We start from the raw sequence: 14,357 nt of genomic DNA, 5'->3' as shown, positions 1-14,357 counted from the left end.
ATCAGAAGTAACTTTATAACTTCTACTTTTCACAAACACAGAACAAAGTTTTACTGAGTATAAAACATTGTGTGGGGTGTGATTTGACTGCCTAAGATGGCAGCACCAACCTGGTGAGACTCCAACTGAGCCCTGAAACACCTACATTATACTCTACCCTATTGACACACGGTTTTGCTCGGTTCTCGAGTACGACTGTGCAGAGGGTTATCCTGACCTTATTGACACATAGCCTGCTCGGTTCTCGAGTACGAGCTTGCAGAGGGTTCAATGAACCTACCCTGCAGCTACTTAAGCTTCTCTAGATACACAGACTTGGGCAGGGCCGGACTGGCCTATAGCTGGCACTACGCGTTTCCCCGATAGGCCACCTGGGTGGGGGCTGATTTTGGGACCCCCGGGCCGTTTTTGTTACAGGGCCGCCCCTGCAGTATTGCTGCAAAATCAGCCCTGTAACAAAATCGGCCAAAAACTGGCCCTGGCAAACAGCTCGGCCACACCTAGGGAGGTGGGGGCTGAGGGAGCACTTCGCCAAGGCCGGTTTTGGTTTCCAGTCCGGCCCTGGACTTGGGGGCATATTTATGACCTGGTTTGTGTCACGTTTGCACCACACAACTTGGTACATGCATGGCGCAAACTTTAAGTGAGATTTATGAACCCACGCAAGGCCACTTTGCCTGGCCCTAAGTGGCTTTTTAAATCTGGAGTGAAGTAAAGCAGCGCAAATCTCTGCATTGCCTTACTCTGCCCTGGGTAGGCCTTCCATGGACATTGCATGGGTTTCCCATGCAACTTTCATGGATTTTCACGCATTCCCAGATTTACCAGAATTCTTTTTTTTCTTTTTAGTATGTCTTTTTTTGGCCTTTACATACAGAAGTGCAGACATATATAGTAGAGCAATAGGCAACATAGAGTATAGCAATCAAGTCACATCACAAAACATCTTCAATATTCTTTCTAAGTCCCCTGTCAATACAATATGAGTCGATACATATGAGGAATGTGTATAAGGCAGCAAGCGTACCTCAGTATCAGTCCAATTACTTCTTGACCCTATTCTCAGTGGGGTTGAAGGAGTGTACAACAATGTCTACTGGCATTATCTAATATAGTGAATTCAAAAGCATCCCCATTAACATGGGGTATTACTCCCTGGGCACTGGTCAATGATCCTCGTATGAGGCTCTCAAGAGTTCAATCAAAAAGTTCAATAAAAAACAATAATCCAAAGGTTTCCAAATCTGTATTAGTTTGTATTGTTCATACAAGGGAAATTATATTTCATCTCCCATAATGCATCAATTATAAACCATGATTTGCATAACTTCAAATATCCCAATGCATTTCACCCACTTCGGCTTTCATCTGGAGACAGTCGAAAACAAATAGAAAGGTACGATTCAATATACAAGGACCACGGGGTCATGCTAGTGATTGTGTATATAAGCGGTGCGGAGTGAAAAGGTGTGGATCAACGAACATAATTTAAGCGAAACTAATGCATTGCGTTACTTTTAGCGGAGATATAATATATGTAGGATAAAATGATTATTCCAAAGTGAGGTTAACATGAGTGCTTTTTCAACTGTGCGTGCCAAAATTTAATCCATACAAGTTTGTCTGTAAATGTGTGGTTAACGTAGTCAATTCTCAAGCGGGTGCGCCAAAGGTCACTTAATAAGAGTTTGTGAATATACAAGTTAATACCTCCAGTGATGACAATCAAAGCATGCTCCAAACAGCGCGGTTACTTACTAATGAAGTTAGATGTGCTTAAGCAAAGGTCCTGGCGCATACGGTGCAGTCGGGGAATAAACAGAAAATGCAAACTTGTGGAAGTAGAAACAGGACTGAAGAAAAAGGACTGAAGAAAGAACATAGAAAGTGACAACAGATTCACGTTTAGTAGTGGTGCCATTAATGTGGGTCCCCAGATTGCACAGAAAAGGAAAGAAGCGTCCGTGCACTCACTGTGATGTGTGTGATGATTGACAGTAGATGATAAAGTAAACATAAATATACATATACGATGTGAAACATTGTGATGTTAAATGAAACATGAAAATGTTGACAAATGTAAAACAACAAAACAGAATTTACAGTTTTCAGTAACAAGAGTGTTGTGCTTTCAATACGAAATCAATCATAGATAACATCGAAACTCCATGCGTTCATTCATCCCATGAGGCTTCACAGAGTTCAAGAGGCGGATCCAATGATTTTCACGATGTAATAAATAATTATGTTTGTCTCTTCCTTCATTTCTAGCTATGATTTTCCAACACGCAGAATTTGAGTTGACTGATGTTTTGTCCTGCTTCTATAAAATGACTAGCCACTGTCGATTTCATATATTTGGTTCTGATGTTGCTTTTATGTTCATGTATGTGTGTTTTGATCTTTCTTTCAGTTTGCCCCACATAGGTTTTCCCACAGGGGCATTTTAATAGGTACACCAGGTTGGATGTGTCACTAGTAGCTGTCACTTTTAATTTGATTTTGTATCCCTTCATGGTATGAGTTATGTAGGAGCCAGTAATGATATTGTGGTAGTTGTTGCAATTCCAACAAGCTGCAGTTCCCTTATATATGGTTTGGCTCAGTTGACTGGTGGGATTTTTAATGATCTCCCCCAAGTTTTTCCCCCTGATGTAGGCGAAAATCGGTTCCTGTTTGAAGATGTGGTTGAAGTCTGACTCCAACTGTAGTATCAACCAATGTTTTTTAATGATCCTTTTGAAAGCTCTGCTCATAGTGGAAAATTTAGAAACCACAGTCATGCGGTTTTGTGTGGGTTCGTCTTTTGATGTTAGTAGTTCATTTCTGATTGTAGATTCACACCGGGTGCAAGCTTGAATCAATACGTGTTCTGGGTAACCTTGTTCCTTGAATCGTTGTAACATGTTGTTGATGCGTGCTACGCTAGTTTCAGGATTCAATACAATTCTTGTCACTCTTAATAGCTGAGTATAAGGCATGTACTGCTTCAATGATTGTTGATGAAAACTTCCATATAAAAGGGCGTTGTTTCTGTCCGTTTCTTTCCTATATAGATCTGTCTCAAAACTTGTGGAGGTCTTGTTATTCTTACGTCCAAAAAATTAATTGCTTATTCTTGGATCTCGTGGGTAAATTGAATCTTTTCGTCTATCTGATTGAGTTTGTCAAGTTGTTCAGTAAGCTCTGTGACTGATCCATTCCATAAGATGAAAATATCATCAATGAATCTCACGAATAATTTGAGATGTGCGCTCCATTCTGGTACTGACAGGATGTGTAAATTCTAAATTCCCCATAAAGATATTAGCATATGTGGGGGCGGCACAATTGCCCATTGACGTTCCGGTCTTCTGTAAGAACCAATCAGTTTTCCATTTAAAATAACTGTGTAGTAGAGTGAATTGTAATAGTTCCAAAAGAAAGATTTTCAAACCATCATCATAATCAGTTTGTAGTAAGGTCTGTTCTGTAGCTTCTGTGCCCAATTGATGTGGAATGGATGTATATAAAGATTTTACATCCACCGTGCACAGCACTATGGTTTTGTCTTTCATGATGGTAATTTGGTTAATTTTGTTCAAGAAATCTTTAGTATCTTTGATAAATGTTCTCATGTTAGTTACGGAAGGTTGCAAATGACTGTCTAAGTACTTGCCCACTGGTTCGTGAATACTACCTTTTGTCGACACTTTTGGGCGGAATGGTGGATTGAAGACATTTTTGTGTATTTTTGGGACCATGTACATTATCGGGCTCCTAGGATTAGTTTGAATTAAGAACCTTTTGACTTTCTCATTGATTATTCCTGTATCTAAAGCTTTTTGGACGATTGATTTCAAAACTTCAGTGAATTGTTCAGTTGGGTTAGAATCCAACTTCGTGTATGTGTACGAGTCAGATAAATGGATTTCAACTTGTTCTTTATAGTGACTGGTGTTTAAAATCACGAGTGCTCCTCCCTTGTCAGCTTTTTGCAGTGTGAGGTTGTTTTGTTTATGTTTTTTTTCAAATTAAGTTTTGACAGGTCTTGTTTTACCAATGACTCAAATACATCTAGACTCTTATGCTGATAGGAACCATGAAGGTACTTTTTGATTTTAATCCCTTCAATCGGTCTTCTCCTATTGTATCTGGATGTTCATTACCAATGTTTTCGAAAAAGTGTCGTAGACGTCATTTTCTCATGAGTTTAAAGAAACTGATGTCTAATTGCAGGCTGTTAGTATAGGTAGTTGGTACGAACGAGGTGCCCTTCTGTAGTGTGTTTAATTCCAGTTCTGAAAAATGATGGTCTAAAATGTTGATGACTAATTTATTCGTTGTACCCCTTTTTTGCTTTTCTCTTTCTTCGAGGTTGTGGTTCGGGTCTGGGGCAGTTCCGTTTCTTTTTTCTTTTCCCGTTCTTTTGTTCCGCCTGAGTCATCCCTGTCGGTGGGGCCTAATACCCCACGTTAATGGGGATGCTTTTGAATTCATTGATGTACACACTCTGGTTCAGAGAGTGATACCCAGGAGCACGGATAACCTAGTAATTCACTTAAAGAACTTTCAGCTGTGCACGCAAAATCTTTATTATCTAATATAGTTTCTGGCAACGTTGTGTGGTATATATCTCTACTGCTCTGCATGAGTGTGACCCCCTTAGAAGTTGTAGTGGCTGCCTCATGAACATGCCCAAGATGATGGACACACTGATTAACCTAGAAACAAAGGGGGATATTCTCAAGAACATGTGATAACCATCGCAAAATTAGCTTAACTCAACTCTCCACATCGCAGACTATAGCGGGAAATAACTCTGTGTTAAGGTGGTATTCTCAAGCTTGCAGCACCATGCAGTAGACCCACGATAACATATCATATGAATGCATTAAAATCAATACAACGCTGCAAAAATGCGAACGCAAAAAAATCTGCAATGAGGCCAATCGCGATACAAAAATCTGCGAAAACCAGCGACAGGACTGCAATTCCCATGCGTCATGCAGGAAAATGCACTATAAAAGCAACAAAAAAAGGGAGAAAAAAAGAAACTGCGAAGCACCATGGATGCACCCGGCCCGAGTGCAGAGGCGAACGCGAACCCCACAAGCCCCACAGACCACCAGCAAGGAACCTCGTGGTTGGGGAAGACCAAGGAGAAGAGGAAGAGGCAGACGGGGTGCAGTCCGCAGGAAAACCAGATCAGCGTCATGGAGGTGACAGAACACTACCATCCACTGAACATCAATATGACTAACGTGAATACAGTTGGAGTGTTGAGGAGGTCTATGGAGGAGGACAAGAGGTGCTTGGTTTGAAAAGCCACACCAAGCACAAACCCGCTGCCAACAGGAAGGTAGCAACGGCGACTGGAGGTAGAAATCAGGCGCCACAGGAGGAGCAGGAGCAAATGGAGGCCACAGTCATCAGGGTGGAGCCTGCGCAAGGAGTTGGGAGTCCGGACACAGCTCGATAGGACCTGACACAACATCAACGGGGTGAGTTAAGACCAGGGACTGGGGGGACAGGGGGTGATGGGCACGATGGCACACATGCACAACGACGTGTAGCACACTGCACACCCACAATGACCCTTGATCATGTCCCTGACCCCCGTGGCACACTGCAGCACACACACATAGCAATCAAAGTACATCCCACGACAATGTGGTACAAAGTGCAACATCGACACTGAAAAACAGAGGACAATACTGGGTCCACCAATGCGCAGAAACAGCCCAATCATATGTAACATAGCAGGAACCTTTGAGATTGAAATGTACATGTACAAGCTCAAATAAGTCATGTAGTCCACATGTCCACTGTTCCACCTCAAATTTCAGCACCTCCCAAACAGTCACAATGTACATTGTCATACAGTCTGCATGTAAACAAGAACAATGCGCCAACATACATGTCAACACAATTTCAACATGCATCTCCCCTTCACATTGCAGAGGGACAAACAACACCTCCAGCAGAGCAGACAGACAACTCATCAGTGATGCTGGGGAGGACCACCACACCTCCGACACCGACGCCCTACACCAGCTCATGGACATCTTAAGCAACCCACCCCCAGGAGCAGGGCAGACAAGCTACATGGAGGAGACCCCAGCCCCTGCACAGACCACACAGCAGGTAGCACCCGCCACCACGGCTGGCTCCCAACATTCCACCGAGGCACACATTGCATTCCAATGGCAGGTGTCAGAATGCCAAAAGGAGGTGGCTGACCAGGTGTGGGTGGGGTCAGAGCTCATGGAGGCCGAACTGGACCACATACGTGGGTGTCTAAGTTCCATCAGGGACCACCTACACCCCACAAAGTAGACCCACACTGCGACAGAGACACATGCATTTGCACATGTCCTTTAATGAACCACACCCAGAGCCCTGGAATTATCATTCACACATCCATGCCGGACCTCCGTACGATGGCCCAGTCCACTCCTCTTACGTATTGAGAGGGTGACGACAAAGCTACATGTCCAAGGTCTTACCCGCTGCCAGCAGGGACATGGTTGCCTCCACTGTATTCAGCACTATGTAATGTTGTGGGGCCTGAGGCTCTTATGCATACATTATGACCACACGGACACACGCAGATAGTTTGTGGGACTGGCTACGGGCACGTGCGTCCGGCCCCTTTATTGGCAGGGTCACATGTACAGTAACGCCTGTGCTGGATGTGTGTGGGGTGAGTGTAAGCCAGCCCGCAAGGAGTGGTTGGTGCTGGCAACAACTACAACAGTGAACACCATTAAAACGGAAACAGAAAACACCAGCATTACAGAGACAACTGTGGAGCATCATGGTGGTAGCTGGAGCAAGTACTGAGTTCACCCAGTGAGCAACCAGAAGTGTCCATGAGACGTGGTGCACTGAGTTAATGGCACCTGTAGTGCTGAGCAGGGCATCAGGCAGATGATGCAACTCTCATAGTCTGGCAGTAAGACACTTTTGACTCTGGGAGTTGGCGTGTGGAGATGGTCCTGGCGGGGGTGGCATGTGCCTCCTGCGGTGATGCAACGTCTGTGCCCATCAGGACTCGATTTGACGTGTGAGCCCTGGTGGACAGCAGTTGAGGCCGGAGGCAGAGGACAGCGCAGGGCCACAGACACATGGCGTTGATGACCCAAGGCTATCGTCTCAGACTGCATGTAACATTCCTAGGCAATAATAACAATAAAATCGGGAAAAGGTTGCAATGAAGGTGGACATATAAAAACACACTAATAAAAAACTTGTATTTTAATATATATTTGAATTATAATCATAATTCATACAAACAGAATACATACTAATAATTACATAAGAAAGGGCATTATAATCTAAAACAATATGTAAACAACTTAAAAACATATAATCAATCTTTCAGAAAGTGGCAGTTCATCACTCTGAAACAATAATTAAACAACTTAAAAACATATAATCAATCTTTCAAAAAGTGGCAATTAATCACTCAGTGATTAATTGCCACTTTTTGAAAGATTGATTATATGTTTTTAAGTTGTTTAATTATTGTTTTAGATTATAATGCCTTATAATTTTCTTATGTAATTATTAGTATATATTCTGTTTGTATGAAGTATGAATGTTACATGCAATCTGTTTTTCCCTGTCCTAGGAATTAGATTATTTCTGAATCAGGGGGCCCTTGTTTTTCTCGCATTATCGTCTCAGAGGCCATCCAATATCTCAGCAGACAGGGTCCCTGACTTAAACTGCACAGAGTTAGTGGACTCATGTACACTGTGGCCGGCACAGGCACACCGCCACGAGACGTTGACTTGCGATGCAGTGAGATAGGGTCTTTGGGAGCTGAGCGGGTCCTCATCGATGTCCAAGGTGAATGTAGCGTAGGGTTGCGTTGGACAGTGGAAGGTGTCCTCTAGGGCCATGATCCAGAGGTCAGAAGCCATCCAGAAATGGCAAATGGAGGAGTGGATTGCTACTGACCCGTTTTTGCCACCAAGTCAGTATCACCGACATGATGATGGCAACAACCCCCAGTCCATAGACTCAGTCGCCACCAAAGTTCAACCAGAAAGTGTCCATGGATGTCCAGACTTAGTGGCACCAGAGCTGAAAGGAGATGCAGTCTGCGATGAGGCCTGTACAATGATATCAAATCTGCCATTAATAAATCAAGACTAAGTTCTGAAAGTGTGACCTACTCGACCGCAGTGTAGGCCCAAGACAGCGGTCAGCAGGAGCCAACCGCTGTTCAGCGAGCTCCTCCTGAAACTCTAACACACGACGTTGAAATGGCATGTGGGGGTGACTTGTGGTTGACGGAGGTAGGAGCACCCGAGCTGAGCGGGTGTTCAGTCAGCGATGATGCTGTGTCCTGCCTGGTACAGACTGGATTGGTGTAAGGCCTGCTGGATCGCAGTGTAGGCCGAAGGCGTAGTCATCAAGGGCCCACAGATACGTGTGGTTGGGATGCTATGGAGGGACTTGGTGGCACCACATCGAAGGGAGTGTAGTGATTTAAACTCTGCATTAATGTGTGTACTCGGACATTGTATAATCAAGACTCAGTCCCAAATGTGTGGCCTACTCGACCTCAGTGTAGGCCAGGGGCATCGGTCAGCAGGGGCCCACAAGCACGTGTCTTCGGCTTGCGATGCACAGAATTAGTGACACCAGGGCAGTTGTTGGTAGCGCTCAGTCACTTCCGTTGAGATGATACTTTTTTCCTCCAGACTGAAACGCATCTTCCTCTTACACCTCTCCTGGCGTGCAATGATATGACTCTGCCATGATGAAATCAAGACTCAGTTCCAAATGTGTGACCTATTCGAGCGTAGTGTGGGCCGAGGGCATTAGTCCGCGAGGGCCCAAAGACCTGTGTGGTTGGAATGCTATACACAGACTTGGTGGCACCATGATGTAATCAAAAAGAAGCTGGAACTTCCATGTAGATTAAGCAAGTTACTTTATTTAAGGTAAGATGTTAGATAATAAGATATAATGATAACCCCATCAGGAGCAGCTGTCCTGCTGCTCAGCCCTCACCCAACTGACATTCACAAACCTCTAACATTCCACATCACATGCATTCTAGCTGAGCAGCAGGAAAACATAAGATACAACATATCTCCCTTCGTTAGGGAATTAGATGAAGGAAATAAAACAATGACAATATGGCTAGTACGTATGATCCATAAATTCAGACAAAAAGACTAGTACATATGTCAATCAATTTAAACAATGCATTCAATAAATAGGTACAATTCTAGACACCAAACCAACATAACAGATACACCAAACTAACACAGAAGATACATCCTTAATCGCTATACCACAACTCGCCAAACTAACACAGAAGATACATCCTGAATCGCTATACCACCACTCGCCAAACTAACACAGAAGATACATCCTGATTCGCTATACCACAACTCACCCTACTAACAAAAGGATACATCCCGAGATGCTATATAACATCTCATCTCGCACACTACAGTCTGAGCAGAGCATCACAAAGCTTCCTGAAATAAAGCACTATCCTTCATCATACACCATCAAACCCAAATGCCACAAATCATACCAGTTGGCCAGACAAGTACAACAAGTAGCACCCACAGGAACAAACCTTAACACGAAATATATCTGGAAACAACGTGTACCCCTCAGACAAATGAACAAGCACTTACATAACTCATTCATGCGCCAGAACAAGCCCTTACATAACTCATTCATACTCCAGAACAAGCACTTACATAACTCATTCATACTCCGACAGCTCCTGGTGATTTATTCACCTGCTACACCAATACTGAGAGACTATACTGCAGTCAACTCATACACACACAAACCAATGGTTGGCCTTACTTGAACCAACCCATACACAACACCTGTTGTGGAACAACTCCTGGTGATTTATTCACCTGCACACCAATACTGAGAGACTATACTGCAGTCATCTCATACACACACAAACCAATGGTTGGCCTTACGTGAAACAACTCATACACAACACCTGTTGTGGAACAGCTCCTGGTGATTTGTACACCTGCTACACCAATACTGAGAGACTATACTGCAGTCATCTCAAACACACACAAACCAATGAGTAGCTAACAACTTTGCACTAACTCATACACAACACCTGTTGTGGGACGGCTCTTGTTGACTTATTCACCTACTACCAAACTTCACAAATAATGAGTGACTTAACTGTACTACCGTCACCTCATACACAACATACACCAAAGAGTAGCTTCAACCTGACTGCACTCATACACAACACTTTAGCAATCCTAGACCCTTTTTTACTCAAGTCCTGAAACCTGTTTCCCCAAAATTGGCTCTTTGACCCCGCATTTGGATTCCCCATTGTGTTTTCCATTCTGTGAAATTGTCCCCAACATGGTCCCTCAGTACCGCTTCCATCACTGGATCCTTTGTCCAGTCACGTCTTTGTCCAGTCACGTTCTGGAACCACATCCACAGCACTTTCAGACCAGCTTGTCAAAACAAATCTTTAATGTATTTAATGTTCTCCTGGGCCCTTCGGCGTTTCTTTTTTTTCCTCTTAAGTACACTATTGCCGTACATGTTATTTTGACACTAATAACATGCAATAGTTTGTGGTGAACTTCAGTGGGCAAACAAAACCAAAATCACTATTACCTTTTCCAAAACTCGCATATTCCTGTTAGCAAAACTCACTGTAACTGAAGGAATTCGGTACCGTCTACTCACAGTGCAGCAACAATCTCTGTATATTTCCTCATGTTAAGAAACGCGGCAATATCTCGCCTTGACAGAGTGTGCCTGGATTTACCATATACAAAATGGAGGCACGCACATCGACGCTGGATCGTGTGGTTCACGGCACGAACATGCACCAAATAATGCCTCACAAGCGTCAGACATGAATGGATTGACGTCACAGAGGATGATGCTGAAGACCACTGATGAGATAAACCTGCAATTTTTCAGTCTCGTGTATATTATTTTAAACGTAAACAGTAACCGTTCACTCATCCACTGAAGACAAGGGTCTAAACCAATGAAAAAAACAAAAGGATTACTCCATACTAAATTGTAGATATATTTCCCTTTTTTTTTATCCACGGTATCTTTCCAGTCACCACAGCGCTGTCATCCCTGCAAAACTCTCATTTCCACCGGATAACTGCCAACACGTACTTTTTCACTGAGTCTCGATTGTCTGCCCCCGAACAATAATCACAGTACCCTTAAGCTGGTATGAAACACTTAAATAAAACTGACAGATCACGCAGAACTGGGTCTTAGGGCAACCTAACTGTCATTATATACGTTACAACGAGGCTCGATTTAGTGCCCCCGAACCACAAACGAATAACACAGCAGCTGTTATTATGCCAGTACTTTACACCGAGGCTCGATTTAATGCCCCCGAACCACAAACAAACTACACGCTGATGGATCTGGCAAACCTGGGTTTCAGGGCGACCGATGTCCGGGTCACTGATGGGGTTTGATTGCCAGACAGCGTTCCACATACACTTTAAATCACTGTTAAAATTCATTTACCTCGAGATTTCCTTTGTTTCGATTTTCTGTACTTTCCCTTCAAGCTTGAACTTCTCTTCTCATTTTCTTAACAGTACTCCTTAGCTTTTCATTTCTTTTAATTTGCACGCATAGGTTCTTCTTCTCAACAATCGCCAAATGATGTAATCAAAAAGAATCTGGAACTTCCATGTAGATTAAGCAAGTTACTTTATTTAAGTTAAGATGTTAGATAATAAGATATAACAATAACCCCATCAGGAACATTCCACATCACATGCATTCTAGCTGAGCAGCAGGAAAACATAAGATACAACACACCACATCGAAGGGAGTATAGTGACATAAAATCAGCTATTAAAATGTACTCTGCCACAGTGTAATCAAGACTCAGTTCCAAATGTGTGACCTACTTGTCAGCTGTGTATGCCAGTGGAGTACGTTAACGAGAAAGTAGGACTGCGGGCCTTGCTTGAGGAGGCTGTGATGGTCTGAGGAGGCTGCCAAGGTCGCGGGCCTCGGGCTTGGAGGGTCCTCTTTGACACACGCCAGTGTCGGCAGGTGAGCGGTGAGGCCTGGCAGCGCAGGGACGGGCAAGACAGGTTCGTACAGGAACAAAGGCAACTCCGCTCATGGCGACGGCCTCGTGGCAGGGTGATAGGCCCACCCTGACCGAGACGTTGGGCATTCCGGAAGAGAACCATGCCCAGGGCTAATTGCTTTTTATTCACACCCCTATGCTGGCCTGGCGTACGCCGGGCCAGCCCACTCCACTCATGCTTACAGGGGGGTACGTAACAAGCTACATTTCCGCGATCTTCCCCACTGGCTGGGGTGACATGGTTGCGTCCACTGTCCACTACACTCCATACACCAGCGGTGTATGTCGACATGGATATGTGTGTGGTCTGCATACTGCAGTCTGGCCATCATATCCACGCCATACGGCATTGCGTACATTCTCATTCATGGGTCACTTGCCTCCTTCGCACATGCCTGGTTCCCACCTCTCCCCACAATCTGCTAATGTGTGGCTGATGTGCCATGCCGTTGAAGGCTCATGTACATGGCTAGCCCAGGTTGCCACAGTGAGTTGTGCTGTTGTGTCTGGTGAGTGGGCATGTTGTTGGGCATGTTGTATGTGAGTTTGTAACATGTGCATTCCCAGTGTTGTGAGTTGCATGGTTGTGGAGTTGAGGTGTGTGGTGTGTTCATATGGTACTTACCAACGAGCAGTGCATTTCCATGGGTGCCATCCTGGTAGCGCTGGTTGATGCTGGACTGTTGGTAGAAGTGGAATCATGCATACTGCCTGGGTAGTTGGCAACGACCTTAGTGGCGATTCGCCGGTGGTCAACTGCTGCTTGCACATTGATGGAATGCGTGTGCTTTCCATTGAGGTAATTGTGTGCAGTGTTGGCAGGGGGCACAAGTAGGACATGTGTGCAGTTGATTGCCCCCAACACATGCGTGAATCCAGCTATGGCGTATAGTCCTTTCTTGGTCTCCGGCTGTTCCTGCGCATTGTGTGGGACATATCGGTACTGGGGTACCAGGCTGATGATGGCATCCAGGACAAATGTGAGGGACTTGGATGGGGCTGGCTGTGAGACTCATCGGACTCTGGCGGTTGTTGGTTGGGAGGTACCAGAGGCCTACAGGTGCAGCACAGCCATCAGCTTTGTCTGAGGTGGGATGTTGGTTGTACGCTGTGGTGGTGCCGTCAGCCTTTTGGGCGATGATGGTCAGGATGCGTAGGATGGTTGTCCTTTTGAGCCTGTGGTGGGCAATGACATTGTCTGGTGTTAAGTCTGTGAGGCTGGTGCATTTCCTGAGGGTCCGCTGTCTTTGTCCGCGCTGCCTCTGTGGTGGTCCAGGGAGGGGGGTGGGTGGTCCTGGGTGTGGTGGAGGTGGGTGTTGGGGCCCTGTTGGGGCTCCGAACTGCATGATCAGTGGCTCCATGGCATCTGTTGGTCTTCAGGTGTGGCTGTGGTCTGGGCTCCCTTTTCTGGTGCAGGTTGTTGTTCAACTTTGCACCAGGTCAGAGCAGATGTTAATTTCCTTCTGCTAACGCGCCTTAACGCATGTTTTGTGATCTTGTCGCTGATCTGGCTGGTCGTTGAGAATGTTGATGTGTGGTGTTGTTGAGACTTTTTGCTCAGGAACGCCTACTCTGCATCCCATTAGCGATAGTTGACGGTATCATCTATGGCGATGTTTTTTGAGGATGCTATTGCCGGAAAACTGGTGATATCAGATGTTTGCACCGGCTTGTGAATGTGGCGATACATTTATTGCGACTTTGGCTGCGATAAAGTGCCGATAACTCGGCAATAGATCCTTGAGAATATGCCCCAAACTACGTAAAGCACACCAAAACTAAACAAGCATTTGGTCTTGCATTTGTGAGAGTTTGAGCTATTGGCATTGTAAACGAAAATGGCTTTTATTTTTGCGTTTTGAAAACCTGCATGCGGTGGGTAAACAATCACTATGTACTTATAGTCGTTGCTTATGACAAGTAAGGCTGACTGTATCTGTGCCTCTTTTACTTGCGCCCATACTAGATAGGCTTGCACTGGTACTTAGTAGTGTGAAGAGGGACCCAATGATGAAGCATGCCACCTATGGACTTGTGAGATCCTCTAGGTTTAGGGATGCCTTTTTTAGATCCTATGCATTTTTCTGGTGTTTTTTGGTTTGTATTAAGAGTAATACATTACGGGTCTCTAAAGACTCCCTGGTGGCCCTCTATATCATAGTAATATAAATTTACTACTAAGTGTGCAAAATAAATGGTGAAATACATATTCTAAAGAGGTCAAAGCAGTTAAACTGACGAGCAAAAATAAAATGCC

The 14,357-nt window shown here is 44.6% G+C and overlaps 1 protein-coding gene across 1 annotated transcript in view; it reads left to right on the top strand.

Annotated features, from left to right (window-relative positions):
• LOC144762755 (uncharacterized) overlaps positions 1-14,357 on the top strand; it is an 842,179-nt gene that overhangs the window by 784,149 nt on the left and 43,673 nt on the right. The gene's annotated exons all lie outside the window — the stretch shown is intronic.

The sequence above is a fragment of the Lissotriton helveticus genome, chromosome 6 (genome assembly GCF_964261635.1).
Source record: "Lissotriton helveticus chromosome 6, aLisHel1.1, whole genome shotgun sequence".
NCBI lineage: Eukaryota > Metazoa > Chordata > Amphibia > Caudata > Salamandridae > Lissotriton > Lissotriton helveticus.
Note: the sequence above shows the minus strand (reverse complement) of the source record. Positions and strands in the feature narration are given on the sequence as shown.